A 22,116-nucleotide genomic window follows, 5' to 3' on the forward strand; every position below is an offset into this window, starting at 1 on the left:
GCCTACCTAATGGATGTGGATGATAACCAGGATTATTCAGTTATGATAGCTTCTGACAGCTGGACATTTTCTCTCCATTGCAACGTCTCCAGAAGCAGATTGCACATTCTAAGAGTCCGAACTCCAGCTAAAGGCTCCAGGCTCTTGACATTTCCTCCTTACCCATTAACACGAGCATAAGAAGAATAAGTACAGAAACCAGGTACAATTAAATAATTACTAATTAAAAAGGCAATGGCCTCCCCAACACTGCTTCTTTTTTCACTCCCTACCTTAAATATCAGCCCAAATTCTCAGTTCAGAAGTCAGAGCTACACAGAGCTGGTTATCTTTTAACCTTTTTCCCCCCCTTAACCTTTATTTATTTATTTTTGTCTTGCCAGGCCTTCATGGGACCCTTGGCACTCCAAGGGAACAGGATATTTCCTTAGGAAACTCTTTCTTGATTCTTGTCCAAGTTTAGAAAGTAAAGTATGGTCCAGGGACATGGAGAATGTAAATGCCTCTTTCCTGCCTCTCGGGGTTCATAGTAATGTCTCCTAAGTGAGACTCTATATCCTTATTGGCTAAATGGAAGAACAAGGGTGAGAATATTGAAAAATGAGGATGTTCATAGAAGTGAGCTGCTATTTATTTATTTATAGTGGGGGAATAATAGTTTCCAGGCAATGGAAACTCAGGTTGTGATGGATGTGTGTTTGTGTGTATACCAGTTTAGTGATCAGCAAGGAAGGTATAGTAAGAGTTTTGTGTTAGTTCATGGATTCTACCCAAGCTCTTTGGAGACCAATAGGTGTTCAATTTTTTTTCTACTATGGCATCAAAATAAATTTTTATACGGTTTGTCCATCAAGAGGAAACTTGGAATGATTCCAGTTTTGGGTACAGCATCTACTTCCAGTAACTGCCCTGCTTTAGGAGATATGGAGCCCTCCATCCTCCAAGGAGTACTTCTGACTTTTTGAACCAAAGCAAGAAAATGAGGTCCTGGTCCTATGAGTACCGAAAAGTAGCCTCAAGTATATTTCTGTCAAAGGGAGTGGGATCCAGTTTAGGAAAAGAGATTTGACTTTCTATTATTAATCTCTGTTTTTGTCTTCCTGCGGGTTACACTATGAGATACCCCAGATCTACATGATAAAGAATTGATCAAGTGCATGGCTGGCTGAGTTTCTTTCTACCACACTTGCCTGCTTTGATGTTTCCCTTTTCTCCTTCCTCTCTTCCTTCTCTTCTTTCTTTTTTCAACTTTGTTTTCCTCTGAAAGGAATGGAGTTATTTAGACAGACACATCAGGCTTCACCTTATATCAAATTTACGTAGAGTTACAGTGGAATAAATGATGAGCAACACATTTGCTGTGATTTACATGTGGCTTGTCCCCATTGTAACAATGTTGAAAAGTGGTGGGGAATTATGAAGGTGTCTGGATGATGAAGACTTTATCCTTATGAAGAAATTAATGCTACTCTCAGGTAATAGCTTTCTCACATGGGCAAATGGATAACTTACCATGACTGTAGGTTGTTATGATGGGAGGCCACCCTCGTGTTGTCTGTTTGTTATGTGTGCTTGGTCCTGCTTTTCTGCTATGAGATGAAACTGCCCAATGCCCTCAGTAGATCCTCTTGTAATTCTAGAGTCATTAGCTAAAATAAGCTTCATTCCCTCACAAATCATCCAGTCTCAGGTACTCAGTTATAGCAACAGAAAACAGACCAAGGAAACACTGTACATTGAAACAGCACTGTGGTGTTTTGTTTATTCTTAGCTCATCTTTCTGTCTCTAGTCATTTCACACTGGGACTTGAGTGGTCACAAGGACAGGCAGCTCAGGCAGCTAGAGCTGGGTCCCTTGGGATTGAGTATCTTGATGCTTATGCAGCCCTCTCTGGGATGTTTCTAGGTATTATTACTTTTTAGTGTACTACTGCCTCTGGTCAATTATTGATTAAACAATAGGTAGGTGATGAACAGGTAGAGTATTCTGGGTCACTACATAGCAGGACCCTAATTTATCATAGATTTGGTATACTGTACATTCTTTGCATTACTATGGCAAGGAAAAAAAAGTAAGATAGTATTTTTCCCCTTGTTTCCTTCCCTTCCTCCTTCTCTCCCTCCTTCCCCCTCTCTTCCTTCCTTAAAAATATTTTTCCCCCTTAAATATGGTCTTGCTATACAATACAGGTTGGCTGCAAACCCACAATTCTTCCTGCCTCAGCCTCCTGCAATAAAGTTGTGCCTGGCTGCTACCCTCAGGTTTTCTTCAAGCTGAAGAAAAAAAATACAGCTTTACTATTAATATTTTTCTTCTAGTTTACCCCCATATTTTTTCAGTCCTTCTTTGCCACATATTCTTTAGGCATTTTAAAAAGGCTTTTGTGTATTTACTTACTTTTAGTTGTGTATAACACATGCATATATTTTTGGGGCATATGTAATGTACACTATGGAATGATTAATTGGGGGAAATTAAATACAAAAATACTTATCATTTAAAAATAATTCTTTAGGCTGGGTGCTGGTGGCTCACATCTGTAATTCTAGCCACTGAGGAGATTGAGATCTGGGGATTGTGGTTTAAAGACAGCCTGGACTGGAAAGTCTGCAAGACTCTCATCTCTAAGTAACCACCAAAATAGCTGGGAGTAGAGCTGTCGTTCAAGTGGTAGAGCACTAGCCTGGAGCAAAAAGAGCTCAGGGACAGTGCCTAGGCTCTGAGTTCAAGCCTCAGATCTGGCACAAAAAATTCTTAAAATTATACTTAATTTGAAATTTGCAAATAATAATTGTGTATCCTTATGGGGTACTGTAGAGTGATCAGATCTGGCTAATCAACATATCCATCATTTCAAAGAATTATCATTTATTTGAGGCAAGGACATTTACAACACTTAAATCTTTCAGGTATTTTGGAATATGAAATATATGATTACTAAGCAGATCATGCCTTTCTATAACTATGTACCCTTTGACTGACATCTCCCCTTTCCCTGCCCTTTTCCTCCACTTCCAGCCCAGCCTCTGGTGTCCATTATTCTGCTCTGTGGTTCCAAGGGGGTAGCAGTGAATGCCATGCTTGTCATTCATCTTGCTTTGTGCCCCAGTATAGGCTGGCTGAAGCCGTTTGTATATGTGCCTGCTCTATGTGAGCCTGCAGCACAACCAGCCACTGATATTTAAAAATATCAGAAGCTGTTACTATCATCATGGCACTTGTTCCTTCCTTGGTAGGCATATGTTTTTCCTTCCCCAAGTTATTGGCAAGTAAGATGCTGAGTCAGTTTATTAGAATGCATAATCTACCCAAATACTGTTTCATCATATTTCTGGGACAAGTGCCAACTTCAGATAGTTTTCTGAAAGAGAACTCCCTCTAGTGACCATTGAGATCACAAGAGTGAGTCTCCAGGAACCACAATCATGTCCCCAGCCCCCTCTCCCCCCGTGAGTACAATGGACTGATGTTGAATTTAGGATTATGAGTTTTGCTTGGTATGCATATTTGTGCCACAAACCCAATTCAAGTGAATTGCATGCACCCTAACTGGACCATGTTCCTATAGAGAAGCATATTTAATTCCTCAGTATCTTTTGGTCAAGTATCCCTAAGGTTTCCTAGGACTAAAATTTTGAAGTTCTAGGGGTAATTATCAGTGGCATATGACAACCATGTCATGGCAACGTTTCATTTTTTTTTTACATCATTGTGATTCTTCTGAACACTGGTCTGTATCATTTGGTAATCATAAGTGATATCTACTATAGTGAAAAGAAAATTCTAATAACATCTCCTCCCAAACCTCTAATTTCCAGAGTACCAGGAAGACAACAGGCACTGGCTTTGCTACAGCTTCCAGCCACAGTATGTTTAGAGAGTTTCAAATGCAAGAATCTTTTCTTTATCTCTTCTCCTCTTTGCTTCTTTTCTCTCCCCTTTGCCCTTCCCTCGCATTCCCCTTCTCTCCTCCCTTTCCCCTTCCATACTTTAGAATCTTCCTTCCCCTTCCTTCCTTCCTTCCTTCCTTCCTTCCTTCCTTCCTTCCTTCCTTTCTTTCTTTCTTTCTTTCTTTCTTTCTTTCTTTCTTTCTTTCTTTCTTTCTTTCTTTCTTTCTTTCTTTCTTTCTTTCTTTCTTCTTTTCTCTACCCTCTTCCCTTCTTTCTTTATTTATTTGTTATCATAAAGGTGATGTACAGAGCAATTACAATTACATATATCAGATAAAGAGTACATTTCTTTTTGGACAATGTTACCCCAACAATAGAAGCTACAGTTTCACAAGGCATGTTGAAAGTAATTACAACAGTGATATAACAGTCGTTTCCATAGCATGGAATTCATTTCACTTAGCATCATCTTATGCATTCATAAGGGCATTGCTTGTATATGCATTTTTATGTTACCCCTTCCCTCCTTCCCAGTTTTCCCTCCTGTCTTCACTCACAATTTTTATAGTTCATTTTCAACATAGTGTCTAGTGAGTGCCACTGTTGCATCTGTTCACCCTTTGTCCCTTCATTTCTGTGTTCCCCATACCCTTCCATATATACATGATCAAACTGACTACAGTGAGGTATACGCAGGAGTGGATTTTCACGGTGTAACCTCTTTTCACAGTTAATAATTTAACAAAACAAATACCATGATGTTGAATATGTCTTGCCTGTGGTAGTGGAGATTAAGGGGAATGGGATGGACAGATTGAGAGAGGAATTGTGGTGAATGCAGTCATAATACTCAATATAAGTATGTGAAAATGGAACTCGAGGGCAGGTTAGGTTGGGATACATGGGGTGAAGAATGACCGAAAGGGCTAAATGACCAAGATACATTGTATACATAAATTGACATGTTGAAGTGAAACCCCTTTGTACAACTACTTATGTCAAGTGATTAAAAAGGACAGTAATCCTAGTAGAGCAGGGTCCCATTTTTTGTTAATTAGTTGATTAAAGTTGCAGTGTCAAATACAATCATCATTGTGGTTATAGCCTATATATATATATATATTTTTTTTTTTCTTTAGGAGAATGGGAGAGGACAGAAACATCTAGACCATAAAAATGCAAATACAAGCAATGCCCTTATGAACGCATAAGATGATGCTAAGTGAAATGAACTCCATGTAATGGAAATGACTGTTATATCACTGTTGTAATTACTTTCAACATGCCATGTGAAACTGTAGCTTCTATTGTTGGTGATCCTCTTGTATCCCCTTCCTGTGGTTGTACCCGCGCTATCACTGTATCTCATCTGAATACCCTGGATACTGTATATACTGGTATTAGAATGAGAGAGGTGAAAGGGAATATCAAAATTGAGAGACAAAGGATAAAAAGACAAACGACTCCAAAAGCAACACTTGCAAAACCATTTGGTGTAAAACAACTGAACAACTCATGGGGGGAGAAGGACGGGGGAGGGGGAGAGGGACTGAGGGAGGAGGTAACAAACAGTACAAGAAATGTACCCAAGGCCTAACGTATGAAACTGTAACCTCTCTGTACATCACTTTGACAATAAATAAGAAAAAAGAGAAATGTACCCATGGCCTAATGTATGTAACTGTAACCCCTCTGTACATCATTTTGACAATAAGTAATTTAAAAAAATGCATATAATGTAATCACTGTTTTATTTATTTAATTATATTGCTGGAATCTTGTACCCCCCATCCAGCATTATAATTCTGTAATGTATCTGTAATGTGGCATGGAACTGCTTTATAGTATTTACAAAAAAGTAGCATTTGCTGTTGAACTTATTTTTTAAAAGTTTTAAATCCGTGAATAATATTTCTGTGCACTTCCTTATTTATGTTATTAGTGCAATATGTACAAGACACTGTTGGAGCATAAATCTGACCATGAAATTGAATGTATTATGAAGTGATACTTTCAACTATAAATCATAATGTCATAATATCTTATTATGGTAGGTGGTGGGTAAGTATTATGGTCAGCAAAGGAGCAGCCTCAACTTATTATTTCCAATATATTGAGAGAAAGTGGACCTAATCAAGATTTTAATTTTTCCTTTCTATGTTTATTATTGAGGTTGACCATCTTTTTGTGTGATTGTTAGACCATTTAGGGTTTTCTAAAGTGCCAGCTGATATTTATTCATCCTATTAAATTCTATCATGTAGGTATGTAAATTATTACAGGGGGAAGAATATAAGAGTTAGAAATACATGATACATTTAGTCTAGAAGAGGATATAAGCAGGATCTTACAGTCATGAGGGATGCAGACCTGGGGAAGTAGTAATGTAATCTTTTAATTGGAAAGATACTTACCCTGATTTTGTTAAATCAAATCAAGTCATGCAGAGTCAATTGTAGAATTGTCTTAGAAACAGTTGATGGTTCCTCTTCTATAGAATTCAGAAACTATTTCTTAAGTCTAAATATAGGATAAGATTTCCTTAGTCAAATATCAGTTCAAAATACAGGTTTGCTTTTTAAAGCATAAGTGGAACCAATTAGTAACATAAATATCCACACATCTTCAACTTAATCTATGACTACATATTTATTTTCCCCTAGGTACAAAGAATAGGAAATAATGTAATGAGTGGATTCAAGAGTAATTTTCAAACGGATTAAATACAAAATATACATTACATCTTTTTGTGGTATTGTGAAATTCTTACACCAATGGAATATTGTATCTGCTGACTTGGGGAAAGAGATTGAGATTTAGAGAAGCCATGCTTCATTTCCTAGGGTCCGGTGGTCACCAGGAGATAGAACTTCTCTTACTCATTGGTGAGAGAGTAAGTGTTAGACATAAGACAATATGTTGGAAATTAACTGTATAACTTGTGGGGTGAGATTTGGAGGGAGAAAGAGAGGGAGAAAAATGAAGGAAGGGGTAACAAGTATGACAAGAAATGTACTCACTGCCTTACATATGTAACTGTAACCCCTCTGCACATCAGCTTGACAATAAAATTAAATTGAAATAAAAACAAAAAAATAAAAGTGTTAGAGTATTTCTCATGTTTTCAGAATGATATAGAGTTCACAAGCAGGAGACTTGTTTATCACACTCAAACTCCAGTTTTATTTCATCATGTACTCTGAGTACTTTCTTTATTTAACCCCAAAAGACAAGGAGTTTATGAACTGCCTACTTCCTAATGGCTACCCTGTGGGGGTTTTAAAATCATGATTCATCCAAGGGTGAACTCTCTTTTGGCTTGGTGAACCTATAGTTCTTCCCTGTGAACAGCTAGCTCTTCCCAAAGGAAGTCAAAGGTAATGAAACAATTATACCCATGTGTGTCTGACTTCAACCTGGAGATGGTAGAATTGTCCCACGAGTCTTCTCCCATCATTTTTCCAATTACTGTTCACTCAATTTATCCGGGACAGTGAAGAAGAGTGGGTTGATACATCTATGTTGGTTTTTCTTTTCTTGGCCAGTCCTGGGGCGTGGACTCAGGGCCTGAGCACTGTCCCTGGCTTCGTTTTGCTCAAGGCTAGCACTCTACCACTTGAGCCACAGTGCCACTTCTGGCTGTTTTCTGTATATGTGGTGCCGGGGAATCGAACCCAGGGCTTCATGTATGTGAGGCTAGCACTCTTGCCACTAGGCCATATTCCCAGCCCCATCTATGTTGTTTGAATCTGAACTGATAACTCTTCTGTCTGTTGCAGAGGAACTTTCAGCTTCTTGGTGAATGACCCCATCTGTCATTATATTCTGTGTCTTCTAGAAAGAAATAGAACAACCTCCCCCACACCTTGTGTCTGAAGGTCCATCTTCTATGGTGCCAGGGCAGGAATATAATTTATACTAAGTAGTATGATTTTATGTGTATGGGGTGGCTGTTTAGGCCGTGCTACTAATTCCTAGACTGTAATTAAAAATATTGATAGTTTATCTTGAATTGTTTGTATCCAATTTTTGAAAGAGTAAGATCCAACAGACAGATAGGATTTTGTACCTAAACTGCCGTAGCCATCTATTCAGATCCCAGCTGGTTCTTTTGACTTTTTTCAATGCGATCTCTATCCAGTAGACAACAAGATATTTGAAATGTTTAATCACTTCATTCAAATCGTCACTGTACTCCTACAATCAAACTAAATAAAACCTTTTATTATAACAGAAAAATATTAATGTCCTCTGGTTCCTCAATAGTTTTCCAATACCATATATTTCCAAGACTGACCACTATCTTAATTTTTTCCTTATTTCTCAATTTTCCTCTCTAAGTTCTTATTTAGAAGGCCTATTTTTGAAAATGCAATATGACAACCTCTTATATTCAGGAATTAAAAAATACCATGTAAGAAACTGCTTCATCATCATTTAGACTTTTATAAAATGTCAGTCTATTAAAGTGATGAGCATATATTTCCTAACTCCCAAATATCAGATGTCCATAGTCAATTCCTAGTCTCTGAAAGATTGATTTCGTTCTGATCTGATTGTCATCCAGATGGTCCATAGATTCTCCAAAAGATGTTCACCTGTGTTCTTACATGGACAAACATCACTATGTGTTAGGCCAACACTAAACCATCAGTGTAGGGAAAAAGCTTGAGATATTCAGGGCAAAATGTACCAACTGACCAATCCAATGGCATGTTTTTACAAGGTAAAAAATAATCACAGCAGCATTTCATTTCCCCATACATGGTTATGTCTCTTTTATCATCTTCAGCAACAGCAAAAGAAGAGGAGCATGAGGTGGGACAATCAGAGCAATGAGTCAGAATTCATCCTCCTGGGGCTCCCCATCAGGCCAGAAGGCCTGTTCTGTGCACTTTTTCTGGCCATGTACCTGGCCACCGTGCTGGGGAACCTGCTCATCATCCTGCTCCCACCTCCACACCCCCATGTACTTCTTCCTCAGCCACTTCGCCTTCTCTGATGTCTCATTATCATCTGTCACCATACCAAAAGTGCTCATAAATATGCAGACACAGAGCTGATCCATCTCATATACTGGGTGCATTATTCAGGAATTTTTCTTGATATTTGGGGGGCTTGACAGTTTCCTTCTGACTTCTAGGGCCTATGACAGATATGTGCTCATCTGTCACCTGCTCCACTACACAATCATTATGAGACAGAGCCTCTGCTTTCTGTTAGTGATTGTGTGCTGGGCTTTATTCATTGCGATTGTTCTTGTGCACACCCTTCTGTTAGTCCGTTTCTTGTTCCTTACAGACAACACTTTGCCTCATTTCTTCTGTGACCTCTCTGCCTTACTTAAGCTGTCTACCTCAGACACCACAATCAATGAGCTGGTTATCCTCTCTATAGGAACAGTGGTCATTACCTTGCCATTCTTATGCATTCTGATCTCCTATGGCCGCACTGGGGCCACCATCCCGAGAGCTCCCTCCTTGAAGGGAATCTGCAAAGCCCTGTCCACATGTGGCTCTCACCTCTCTGTGGTTCCTCTCTATTATGGAGCCATTATTGGGCTCTACTTTTTCCCTTCACCCAGTAACACTAACGACAAGGATGTCATTGTGGCTGTGCTGTATAATCTGGTGATCCCCATCCTAAATCCCTTTATCTACAGCCTGAGGAATAAGGATATGAAAGGGGCTCTGGGGAATATTCTCAGTGGAAGAATATTGTCATTATGATGTGTATTGTGCTTCCTCTAAAAGGGGTACAAGACCTCTTCAATCTCCATTTGCATCCATTCTTTGAATTGTTGCTTCTTAGTGTAGACTGACATGACACTCCCTTTTCAATCCATGTCTCATCTGCAATGTAGACATTCCATGATTGTATTACTGACCTTGAGATTCATTTTCACTGCACAACTGTCTTCTCCTACATATTTCATTTCTATATGGTTATCCTAGAAAGAGTTCAAACTTCTTTTTTTTTCTTTCTGTAGCAAAAATCAAGCTTTTTATCTTTCCTTAAGATAAACATTTTTCTTAGACAGGGTCTTGATTTTATTTTTACATTTAATTTTGTAATTAACTCTGAATTAAAAAATATAGTGTTAGGTTGATAGTCACTAGGCATACAACTTATTTATCCCCTCATAAGTGGAGTAATCTGGGTTGCAAATTAAGATGTCTTGGCTTTTCTGTATCTGACCAGGACAATGATTCTACAGAATGAGTTCGGGTCCCATATTGAGGGAAAAAAATCAATATGCACCCTCTGTGCCCTAGGAAGATATGTCAGATATACAATCAATGTATGTCACCTTGACAATAAAATTAAATTAAAAAAGATACACAAACGGGCTAGAGGTTCTAAAATGATCTTCCAGGTGGTGTGCGATCATAGTCATGCAGTCTACTCTGATGACAAGACTCAGCCTCCAATGGACTGGATTGGAGAATGGCCAGGCAGGGTGTCAAAAAGTTAACCTGGACAGAGTTCAAGCATGACTTCACCATGGTTTCATCCAATGAAATTTTATTTAAAAATAAAAAAAACTACCTTTCTCCCAAATGCATAAATCTACTGTCCTATATTTCAATCTGAAATGGCCAAGTTCTTGTTTTCAGTCCTTGAAAAATGACTTCAGTGCAAGCCAAAGATAGTCAGTTTCCTTCTATATGCTGATGATGGTGGTAGACATTCCATTGCCCATTATCTCATTGTATGCTAGTAATTAGTATGAAGAAAGAAGCTCAAATTATGAGGGATTAGGAATTACTCCTGTGCTGATGACCTAGCAATATTTAGTAAAAGTGGTTTTCAGTTGATTGTTTTTGTGAGGTCAAGTCCCGAGACCTATATCCACTTAGGTGCTTTTCTAATCTGAATTAGTTTTTTTTTTTTCTAAATGAACATATTTTAATGGTAGAAAGGATATTCAATCTTTCATCATATTTACATCCCTTTTAATTATATCATTGTCCTTTCTTTAAAATATAATTTTAATGGGCTTCATTATGCTTTTTTCACATATGCATGTAATGAGATTTAATCATATGCACCCCGTACTTTCTCCTTTCCCCCTTCTTCTGCCTGTTCCATCCTTTTAGATTGATAGGATTTTTTTTTTTTTTTTTGCCAGTCCTGGGCCTTGAACTCAGGGTCTGAACACTGTCCCTGGCTTCCTTTTGCTCAAGGCTAGCACTCTGCCACTTGAGCCACAGCGCCACTTCTGGCCGTTTTCTGTATATGTGGTGCTGGGGAATTGAACCCAGGGTCTCATGTATACGAGGCAAGCTCTCTTGCCACTAGGCCATATCCCCAGCCCTGTTCCATCCTTTTAGATATAGACCTTCTGCCGCTGAGCAGAAGTATGTCATATTTGTTTTTATGAATCTGGGTTAAAATTTTAACATGTTAGCTTAGTTTAACATGAGTATCTCTAGTTGTAACCATATTCCTGAAAATTTATGATTCCATTCCTCTTTACAACTAAATAGTAGTTCACTATGTAAGTAGATATATAGTTACCTGAATCTACATATGTAAAGAAAATGTGAGATATCGATATATCCACATACACATATCTCACAGTTTCTTTATCTATTCATTGGTTGACCAGCACCAAGACCCATTCCACTGTCTATTGTTAATAGTGCTTTAACAAGCATGCATATACAAGTATGTTAACTATAAGCTGACGATGTTCCTTAGCTACATGCCTAGGAATTCTGTAGGAAGATCATATGGTAGCTCTACTTTTAGTCTTTGAGAACCTCTGTACTGATTTCCACAGCATTTGCACGATTTTACATTCTCACCCATGGTTTAATAAACCAAGGGTTCCCTTTCCTCCCATGTGCTCTTTTTGTTTCGCTCCTTTTGTGAAAGAACAAGATTATAAGGATTTTTAGGCTTCCCAAATGAAAATTCAGGACAGTGAAAAATATATTGTTATCTCAAGAAATGGTAACATTTTCATTACTCTGTGTTCTCTACTACCCGAACCCAACCCTTTTCTAATATCCTTAGTTTTTGAATAGGGTTTTGCTTTTTGCTTAGGCCAGACTGAAAATTCTAGCCATCCAATTTATGCTTTATATAACTGGAAGAACAGGCATGAACTACTGTACCAAGCTTTTTACTGGTTGAGATGGGGTCTTGCAAATATTTCCTTTTCATTAAAAAAAAATTAGGAGATAACTGGGTGCTGGTGGCTCAGGCCTGTAATCCTAGCTACTTAGTAGGCTGAGATCTGAGGACCAAGGTGCAAAGCTAGCTCAAGAAAGGAAAGTCTATGAGACTTATCTCTAATTCACCACCAGGAAACTGGAAGTGAAGCTGTGGCTCTACTAGCCTTGAGGGGAAAAAAAAGCATAGGGACAGTGTCCAGGCCCTAAGTTCCAGCCCCATGACCAACCAAAAAAAATTAGGATGTATTAGTTATATAGGAGGGTTCATTGTGATATATTCATACAAGCATACAATGTACCCTGCTCTAATTTGTCTCCTCTATTAATCTGTTTTATCCTCATTTCTCCTTCTTAAGGTGATTTTGGTAGGGTTTTTTTCCTCTATTTTTATAGATGTACAAAGATTACTTGACCTAATTCACACTCTCCCCGTACACTCCTGTTTGCCCTCTCCCTTTTTACAGGGACCTATCCTCAACAGAACCTGTTTTGCGTTCTTATCATTCATGTTTTATTTATACTAAGTGGACAAAGGGTGTTAAAAGAATCCATATTTCAATCTCATTCATCGTTTTATTTGTGTATACCAATAAAGATTTTTAAAAAGATAGCTTTACATTTATGTGCAAAAGCATTCATAACTTTACCTGAATAAAAATAATAAAAAAAATCTGCCGTCAAGTTATAAGACTACATTTAATAGGTTTTCCAGGAAGGAGGCTGAAGACTTTTTAGGATTTGTTTGGATAATAAATGATATTAGGGTAGAGGAGATTAAGTTTGACCTCTATACTGTTAGAGATATTTGGCTAGTCTGAGAATCACAATGATACGAGACAGATCAAACTATGTAACCCCTCTGTACATCACCTTGACAATAAAATTAAATTAAAAAAAGAAACAAATCAAGAAGAACAAATTATCAAGAAAACAGCAATAGATGCTTGTGAGGGTTCAAGGAGAAAGGAAACCTTTATTCATTGTTGGCAGGATTGAGAATTAATGTAGCCATTATAGAAGGTCCTTTAAAAACTAAAAATAAAATTACCATGTAAACTTGAGAATATAGTCAAAGGAATGTAAGTTAAAATAACTGAGATATCAGCACATCATGTTTATAGTAGTATTCACAATAGTCAAAATATCGAATTAGCCTAGATGCCCATCAACAGATAAGTAGATAATAAAATGTGGTAATGGTATACAATGGGTTGTTATTCTGCCATAAAAGGATAAAATTATGCCAGATGCAGGAAAATAGATGGAATTAGAGATCATCATGTAATATAAAACAACCCAATTGAGAAAGTCAAGTATCACATCTTCCTTCCTTCCTTCCTTCCTTCCTTCCTTCCTTCCTTCCTTCCTTCCTTCCTTCCTTCCTTCCTTCCTTCCTTTCTTCTTCCCCCCGCCCCCTCTTCCTTTCAGGGCCTAGGTTCTTGAGCTCTTCAGCTCAAGGCTAGCGCTCTACCATTTTGAGCCACAGCTCCACTTTCAGTTTTCTGGTGGTTAATTGGACAGACTTTCTTACCCAGGCTGGCTTTGAATTGTGATCTTCATATCTCAGCATCCTGAGTAGCTAGGCTTGCAGGCATTAGCTACCAGTGCCTGGCAAATATCCTTTCTTATGTGTATAATCAACATCTTAAAAATGGTCATGAACACAAAAGGGGGAATGTTTTGTAAGGAGACCAATTGGAACTGAGAAAAGAAAAGGAAAATGGGGTGGGGGTGGGGGTGGGAATTTGATGGAAATACACTTATGCACATACGAAATGGGAAAAATAAAAGCTATTGAAAAAGTTGTAGCAAGTTTATTTTATTTTTTTTGCCAGTCCTGGGGCTGAGCACTCAGAGACTGAGCACTGTCCCTGGCTTCCTTTTTGCTCAAAGCTAGCTCTCTATCTCTTGAGCCACAGCACCACTTCTGGCTTTTTCTGTTTATGTGGTGCTGAGGAATTGAACCCAGGGCTTCATGCATGCAAGGCGAGTACTTTCACTAAACCATATTCTCAGCCCAGTTGTAGCAATTTTAAAAAGTGGTTTAGGTGATAAGAAAAAGTAACGTGAAGGCAAATGACATTGAAACATACAATATATAGGTATATAGATAGATGTCAATGAATCCATTATCTTTGCATGACTAAAATATATTAGTAAAATAATTGCAAATTGATGAAATAAATATTTCTTATTTCATTATAAAATCACATGTTGAAAGAGACTTCAAAGTTCCTAAGAATAAAATTTGTCATTGAACTTTGTTTTTGCTATTATAAGTTGTTATTAACCATCTTATCTTTTTCCAATTGTACAACCTGTCATTGGGGTAGAAGTCTGACATTGTACTGCATGCATGGTCAGTTGTAGATTATTAAGATAAACTGGAAAGAGTAGCATCTTTTTGTGGAAGAAGATGCATAATGGAATTTCCCAGGAAAGGTATTGGGTCTTAAAAAGCAATAATACCAATTGTCAATAGAAAGAGGCATCTTTTCTCAAATTCTTTATCTAAATGAGAAATCTTGCAGAATGAAAAACTAGTTTTAAATGTCCACAAGTGGAGAAAAACATGGGTGTGAATGACACTCTTATCATCTTAGAGAAGCTTTGACAAAGTCATGCAACAGGAATGTCAATGAGCACATTATCTTCACAGAACTATTGATGAGCCATGATCTACATGACTCAGAAATCGTGACTGAAATATAAACATCTTATAGGGTTGCTTCATTCAAGTAGCAGCTCTAAGTACAATCGAGTTTTACATAAGCAGCACCAATTAGTCTTTATAAATTGTCATCATATCCCTTTGGAAAATGACCAGACAATATTTATTTTCTACCAGGCATTGAATAACTGGACATTGAGATGGATTCAGGATCAATTTTGTAACACACTGAGAGGAAAGGATATATTAAAAGATCATATCATGGCTTTGTGAGAAACTTACAGGCATATCTTTGGGCAAGAGACTGATTTAGGGAAATATATTCCAGTCTTCAAATTCAGTGGCGATGAGATATGTGTGCTCACACTTTTGTTCAGAGAGTGAGGCTCTTGTGTTTATGGTGCTCATGAAATAGCGTGAGCTCAGTAGAAAGAGTCTTTGGTTATCACAGTCAGTCTCCGGCTTGGTTTTGGGGGTCACCTTTCCCTAGTGTACGGTGAGAAGAATGGAATTTTTTTGAACTACTAAGTTTCTAATGCCTGCCTGTGGTTATTATAATTCCTCAAAGGGTCAACTCAAATGCCTTTTTCAACAAGTCATTGTTTCCCCCAGAGGAACACAAGGCAATGAAGCAATTATATTCTGTTTGTTTCCAATTTGCAACTGGGAATGAGGAACTGCCTTTCACATACTCTCCATGGTTTGTAAAAGGAGGACTCACAGAGATTGCCCAGATATATGAATAAGTCTATATTGCTCTATCGGTCTTCTTTGATTCTAGACTTTTCTATTTACCGGCATTAGAAGATTGGGCTCCTCAGAGGTTTTACTGGTTTTGCTGTATTTTGAGACTTCAAAGTGAAATAGAAGAACTTTCCCACATCTTATAGTTGAAGGTACTTGTGCTTGTCAACTAAGGAGCTCTATTAGGAGAGAAGTAGAATAAATAGTAAGAAGGATGGTAGTACTCATGTGTGAGTGTGTGTTTCCAGTGTGCTACTGGTCTCTAGGTCCCACCCCTCTTCACATCACAGCAGATTCCACATAGTGTACTATGTCTTGAAGTTAGTATCTATCCAACCTTTGACATACCAGAACACAAAAGCTCCCCATAGAATTGCTTACCTCAATATAGCTAAGTTTTAAAGAAAGGAAAAAATTGTACACTTTATTGTTTATCTTTAGGCCCTAGTTTTTTCAATCTCAAATATCTCTAATTTTATTCTTCAATATCAGCAGAGTCAGGCACTATTTGTACCTAAAATGATACAATCACCACACATTCTCATAGAATATCTATCAGCAGCTAGTGTGTGTGTGTGTGTGTGTGTGTGTGTGTGTGTGTGTGTGTGTGTGTGTGTCCTGGTACTGGGGCTTGAATTCAGGGTCTCACACTCATGCTCAGCTTCTTCACTCAAGCCTGGTGCTCTATCACTTGACAGCCACACTTTCAGTTCTGGATTTTTGATAGTTAATTGGAGATAAGAGTCTCATGGATTTGTCTGCCCAGGCTGGCTTTGAACTGGAATCTTCAGATCTCAGCTTTTTGAGGAGCTAGGATTATAGGTATGAGCTGCTGGCACACAGCTCACTTGACATTTTTTAATCACTATTTTTGCTCGGTTGTACTGTTTTTCTAGAATAGATGAAAGCTTCCCATTTGGGCAGACAGTATGCTTCTTGCATATTCTTCCACCCATTGCTCTCCTAAGAGGTTCTTCTCTTGAAATTTTCTCCAATTCTCTTGCTCTATCCTTTGCAAAAAAAAAAAAAATCACAAGATGTCCATTTTTGCAGGGCTTTGCTATTAGAGAGTTATGGAACACCAAAAAATTGTCTTTTTCATTATCTTAGCTCTTGCAATTAAAAATGTATCACAATTGTGAAAACAAATTAATTGTTATACTTTTGAAAATGTATTGCATAGGTACATATATTATCCTACAGAAATATATCATCTATATGAAAAACGAACTTAAAACAATAGTGATTACTGAAATATTACTGGACATAGTAAAATATTAGAAACAATTATTGGGCCCAGAGGTAATTATAACCACTTTCTTTGTGATAAACCAATTTTCAAATCAATGATTGAGTAACATAGTTGCATTATGATCAGTCTCAGAAAGACAAATTATACTAACAAGATTTTCATTGCAATGTTTCAAGAATGGGGAAATTTTCTTGATGATTTCAATTAAGTTGGGTGATTTTGAACATTAATATAAACTGTAGTTAATTACCGAAGGACTGGCAAACTAGGTAATAAGGCATTCCTTCAGCTAAAAAAAACCCAAAAAACAAACCAACAACAACCCATAGTTTAAACAAGTCTTTTTATTATTTTATATGCTATTTTTATTTATCAACATGCATAAATTGTGCAACACATTTCATCTAGATATTTCAATACATGCATGTATTCTATTACTCTTTCTTATTCCTCTCCCATTTTGAAACAATTTTAATGGGTTTCATGATTCTCTTATCACATGTTTTTTATATCCTTAGATATATAACTCTCATTCTCCCTTTTCCTTTCTGAATTCCTACTGACAACCACCTACCAATAGTCCTATTTTATGCTCATATCATTAAAATTTTCATCTTAATACAACATGAGACAGAATATGTGATGGTTGTCTTTCTCAGTCTGCCTTATTTTGTTTAATGTGAAGATTTTCAACATGTTTCACTAACACGTTTCATGCAAAAAAGACCCCATTATATAGAAAAGGTATTTAATCTTTTTGGGAGATAGATGATCATTTTCTTATTCTTTAATGATCATTTCCACTGATAGAATTTTTTAATAGACATAAAGGAGAAGAGAGAGGAATTATGGTTTAGCAGTGTAGAAGGAATAGTAGATATATGTAAAAAAGTCAATTAACAGCCTTTGGCATAAGACCTAGTCGAGGAATTACAGAAGACTTAATTTGTTATGGCTAGTGTGACAGAGTTTGATGGCTTCTACAAGATGGGATTGGAAAAGACAAAATATCTCTAATGTTCTAATAGTGAATAAGAGGATTGAGTTTGAATTGATAGAGTATGTAATGTGTTAGTGTGAAGGGGAAGTTATTAGCTAAATATTCCATGTTCATTCCTTTAGAAAGAGTTTTTCCATACTCAAAATATTGGATGGGAATGATTTTAATTTATTTTATTGTATTTTTATTACATTTAGTGTACAAAGGAATTGCCATTTAACAAAGCAGATTTTGAATACAATATATCTTGACCAATGGTACCCATTTAGTGGGAAAGATTGTTTTTCCAGTCTTGGGGCTTGAACCTTGGGCCTGGGCACTGTTGTTGAGCTTTTGTGCTCAAGGCTAGTACTTTACCATCTGAGCCACAGCTCCATTTCTGGCTTTTTGTGATCAATTGGAGATAAAAGTTTCATGTACTTTTCTGCCCAGGATGGCTTTGAACTATGCTCCTTAGGTCCTCAGCCTCCTGAGTAGCTAGGTTTACAAGCATGAGCTATAGGCACTAGGAAGGATATTTAAAAAAAGAAAAACTGATGAGTATGTTACAATATATGTCATTAGATTCTGTTATTAATCATGATGCCTTTAAAACATTTGCCCTCACATGGCACATATGAAGTATACACCAAGTATTCAGTTCCTGGTAATTTGCAGCAATTCCAAAGCAACTAACTCAGTTCTCTTGTCTTGATTCAATCCATGGAGGTTTGAAATAAAGTTTGTTCAAGAGATATTGGTAATTTAAGAGGTCACCAAACTACAGTGATTATCTGCTTTTCTATTAACAAGTTAACTGACCTGTCCTTGTGCAATAATTCCCTAATTTCAAATTCCACCCAGAATTCATAGACACCAGTAGGTTGGAACCTAGCATGATTTGATAATCACATGGTGTTTCAGAGTTTCTATAGTTGTTTTCTAGGTGTGCAAATTGCATCTTTCTTCATAACAGCATAAGCCTATTGCAGTGTCAAAAGAGGTTAAATTCATGTTAAATTGCACAAATATTTCTTTTTTGGCCTTGCTTCCCATTCTGCTCTCTCTCTCCCTCACATCTTCCTTTTCTATCTCTTTCCCTCCAGCCTTCCCTTCCATCATCTCTCTTGTTGAACATGGAGGTGGATAGAAATGATACTTTTGAAAACGTGGTAATCACAAAGACTTTTTCTTTTTACATTTTGATTTGTATTTGAATCAGCAGCCAAAGAGAAGAAACACATGAGGAAAGACAATCAGAGTAGTGCATCAGAATTCACCCTTTTGGGGCTCCCCATCAGGCCCGAGGAGCAAGGCCTGTTCTATGCACTTTTCCTGGCCATCTACCTGACCACGGTGCTGGGGAACCTGCTCATCATCCTGCTCATCCGGCTGGACTCCCGCCTCCACACCCCCATGTACTTCTTCCTCAGCCACCTGGCTTTCACTGATGTCTCTTTCTCCTCTGTCATAGCACCAAAGATGCTCATGAACATGCTGACTCAGAGCCGGTCCATCTCATATGCTGGGTGCATTTCCCAGGTGTATTTTTTCTTATTTTTTGCAGTTCTTGACAGCTTTCTTCTGACCTCAATGGCCTATGACAGATATGTGGCCATCTGTCACCCTCTGCACTACACCACCATCATGAGTCAGAAGCTGTGCTTCCTGCTAGTTATTGTGTCCTGGGCCTTGTCCTCTGCAGTTGCTCTTGTGCACACCCTCCTCCTAGCTCGCCTCTCTTTCTATGGAGACAACACTGTGCCCCATTTCTTCTGTGACCTCTCTGCCTTACTTAAGCTGTCCAGCACAGACACCACAGTCAATGAGCTGGTTATCCTCACTGTGGGGTCGGTGGTCATTACTGTGCCATTCCTATGCATTCTGGTCTCCTATGGCCGCATTGGGGCCACCATCCTGAGAGCGCCCTCCATGAAGGGCATCTGCAAAGCCCTGTCCACATGTGGCTCCCACCTCACTGTGGTTTCTCTGTACTATGGACCAATTATTGGAATCTACTTTGTTCACTCCTCCAGTGACACTAATGACAAGGATGTCATTGTGGCTGTCCTGTATACGCTGCTCACACCTATGTTAAATCCCTTTATCTACAGTCTGAGGAATCGGGATATGAAAGGAGCTCTGAAAAAATTGTTCAGTAGAGGAAACTTCTCAGTGTGACCTGCATTGTGTTTTGTGTTTTCTAATAACTGGATAGAAGAGTCTATCTACTACATGTCTTCTCTCCGACTTGTGTTTTTTTTTTCTTTTTCATCTTGATAGGGCATACTTTTCAGCTTCTATATCTCCTATATTGAATTGGTTACATATTTTAGATATTTTCTTACTCTTGAGAGCTTTGGAAATGATTTTGGAGAAACCATAAATGCATTGTTGTTTTCCTCTTAGCATGATGTCCTTATCCTTCACAGCTTTTAAATGTTTATATAAACACAAATTTTCATGTTTTTATTTCATTAGCTCTGGACTCTGGTTGGAATGTTTTTCCCTGTCTCAATGTAGCTGCAATTTTCTTGGTATGATAATGAGTGTTTTTATATTTAATTGTACAATATGCTTCAAATATTTAATGAAATGCTTGTTAGTTATTGAGTTTTAAGTATTAAAATTATTTTTATTATTTACATTCATGTTGATACATTAAATGATAGATTTTACAAAGTATCTTTTGATGTTCCTGTATATGTGTATGGTGTACAATGTTAAAGTAAAAGAACTATTTTCTCAAATATGTATGGCTTCTGATCCAATATCTAGCATGCTTTCTTGTATAATTTCTGGAATATATAGTATTTTGTCACATTCTGCAGACATGCTACCATGCAGGTAAACTCTAGAACTGCTCTCTCTCTCTCTCTCTCTCTCTCTCTCTTTTAATTGTGAACCCAAGACCAGCCCATCTTCTTCTGTCTTTACCTCTATATTCTACCCAATTGTATAATTTCTTATGCATTCTCCAAAAATGTTTTGGTTGTGTTTTTTCAAAAGACATGCATGAAGGCATGCTTAATATCTCTGGCTATAAAGAAAGTACAAATCAAAACAACTAGCTTCCCTCTTACTCCAGTTAGAATGGCCATCATACGAATAACAACAGATACTAGTTCTGATGTAGGGAAAACTAATATACTGTTGGTGGGAATATAAACTTGTTCAGCCAGTCTAGAAAGCAATTTGAAGATTTCTCAAAAAACTAAACAATGATCTACCCTGTGGTCTAGCAATGCCAGTCTTGGGCATTTATATAAAAGATTATGAATATGGACACTTTAAAGCCACTTGCACAACCATATTCACTACTGTACAATTCACCATAGGTAAGGTATGGAAACAGTCCAGATGTCCTTTAGTGGATGAGTGGATCATGTACAAAATGCAATGTTACCCATCCATTAGAAAGAATGATATTGCACCATTTGGAAAAAATGGAAAGACTTGGAAAAATTTATGTTAAGCCAAGTAAGTCAGGCCTAAAGAGACAAATGACATACGTTCTCTCTGATATGTGGAACCAGAACTAATTTATAAATGTACAAGTAAACACATATGAGATTATATGCCAGGGCACGCAAATTTATTAATCAAAGTATGGTATCTACAGGGTATTATTCAAACAGTGTAATTCCTTAGACAAATTGGCAGCCTAATAAAACACATATCAGGAAACTGGCACTTGAAAGGTATAGGGGGAAGTGAATGAGGAGAGCTGAGGAATGAAGAGTAGAAGGGGCAGATATGGAATCCTTATGAGATAGCCTATCATGATCCATTTTCTTGTTTCTTAATGGCTATTTCTGCGAATAGAATGATATTAACAGAAAGACATAAAGGAGGAAGAGAGAGGAATTATGCTTTGACAATGTAACAGGAAGAGTAGAAATATGTAAAAAATATCAAATGGTATAAGATCTAAGTGAGGAATCACAGAAGAGAAGAACTAATTTGTTATTGATAAGGAGATGAAAAAAGCTTTTTCACATCTTCAAGATAGGGCCAGAGAAGACAAAGTAGCCTGTGTCCTAATAACTTGAAAGGTGACTTTGTTTGAATTGAGAGACTATGTAATGTGTTAGTGTGCAAGGGAAGTTGTTTGATAAATATTCCATGACTATTCCTCTAAAGTGTTATGCCAGACTCAAAATGTTGTCTGGGAAAAAGTTTACAAAGAAAAACTGATGGGTGTGCAATAACAAGTGCCACTAGGTTATTATTGTTATTGATATAAAATGATGACTTTGAAAGTCTTTCTCTCGCTCTTTCTCTCAACTTAGGGATTGCAAAAAATATTGTTAACAAAATATAGTCACCACAAAGACTTCTCATTCTTCCACAATTTGACCTGTCTTTTCCTTTGCACAAAAAGAAGAAACATATA

General features: G+C 37.4%; 1 pseudogene; it reads left to right on the forward strand.

Moving 5' to 3' along the window:
* Window positions 1-8,704: 8,704 nt before the first annotated feature.
* LOC125356302 lies at window positions 8,705-19,901 on the forward strand (annotated as a pseudogene).
* Window positions 19,902-22,116: the final 2,215 nt, after the last annotated feature.

Source organism: Perognathus longimembris, chromosome 1, assembly GCF_023159225.1.
Source record: "Perognathus longimembris pacificus isolate PPM17 chromosome 1, ASM2315922v1, whole genome shotgun sequence".
NCBI lineage: Eukaryota > Metazoa > Chordata > Mammalia > Rodentia > Heteromyidae > Perognathus > Perognathus longimembris.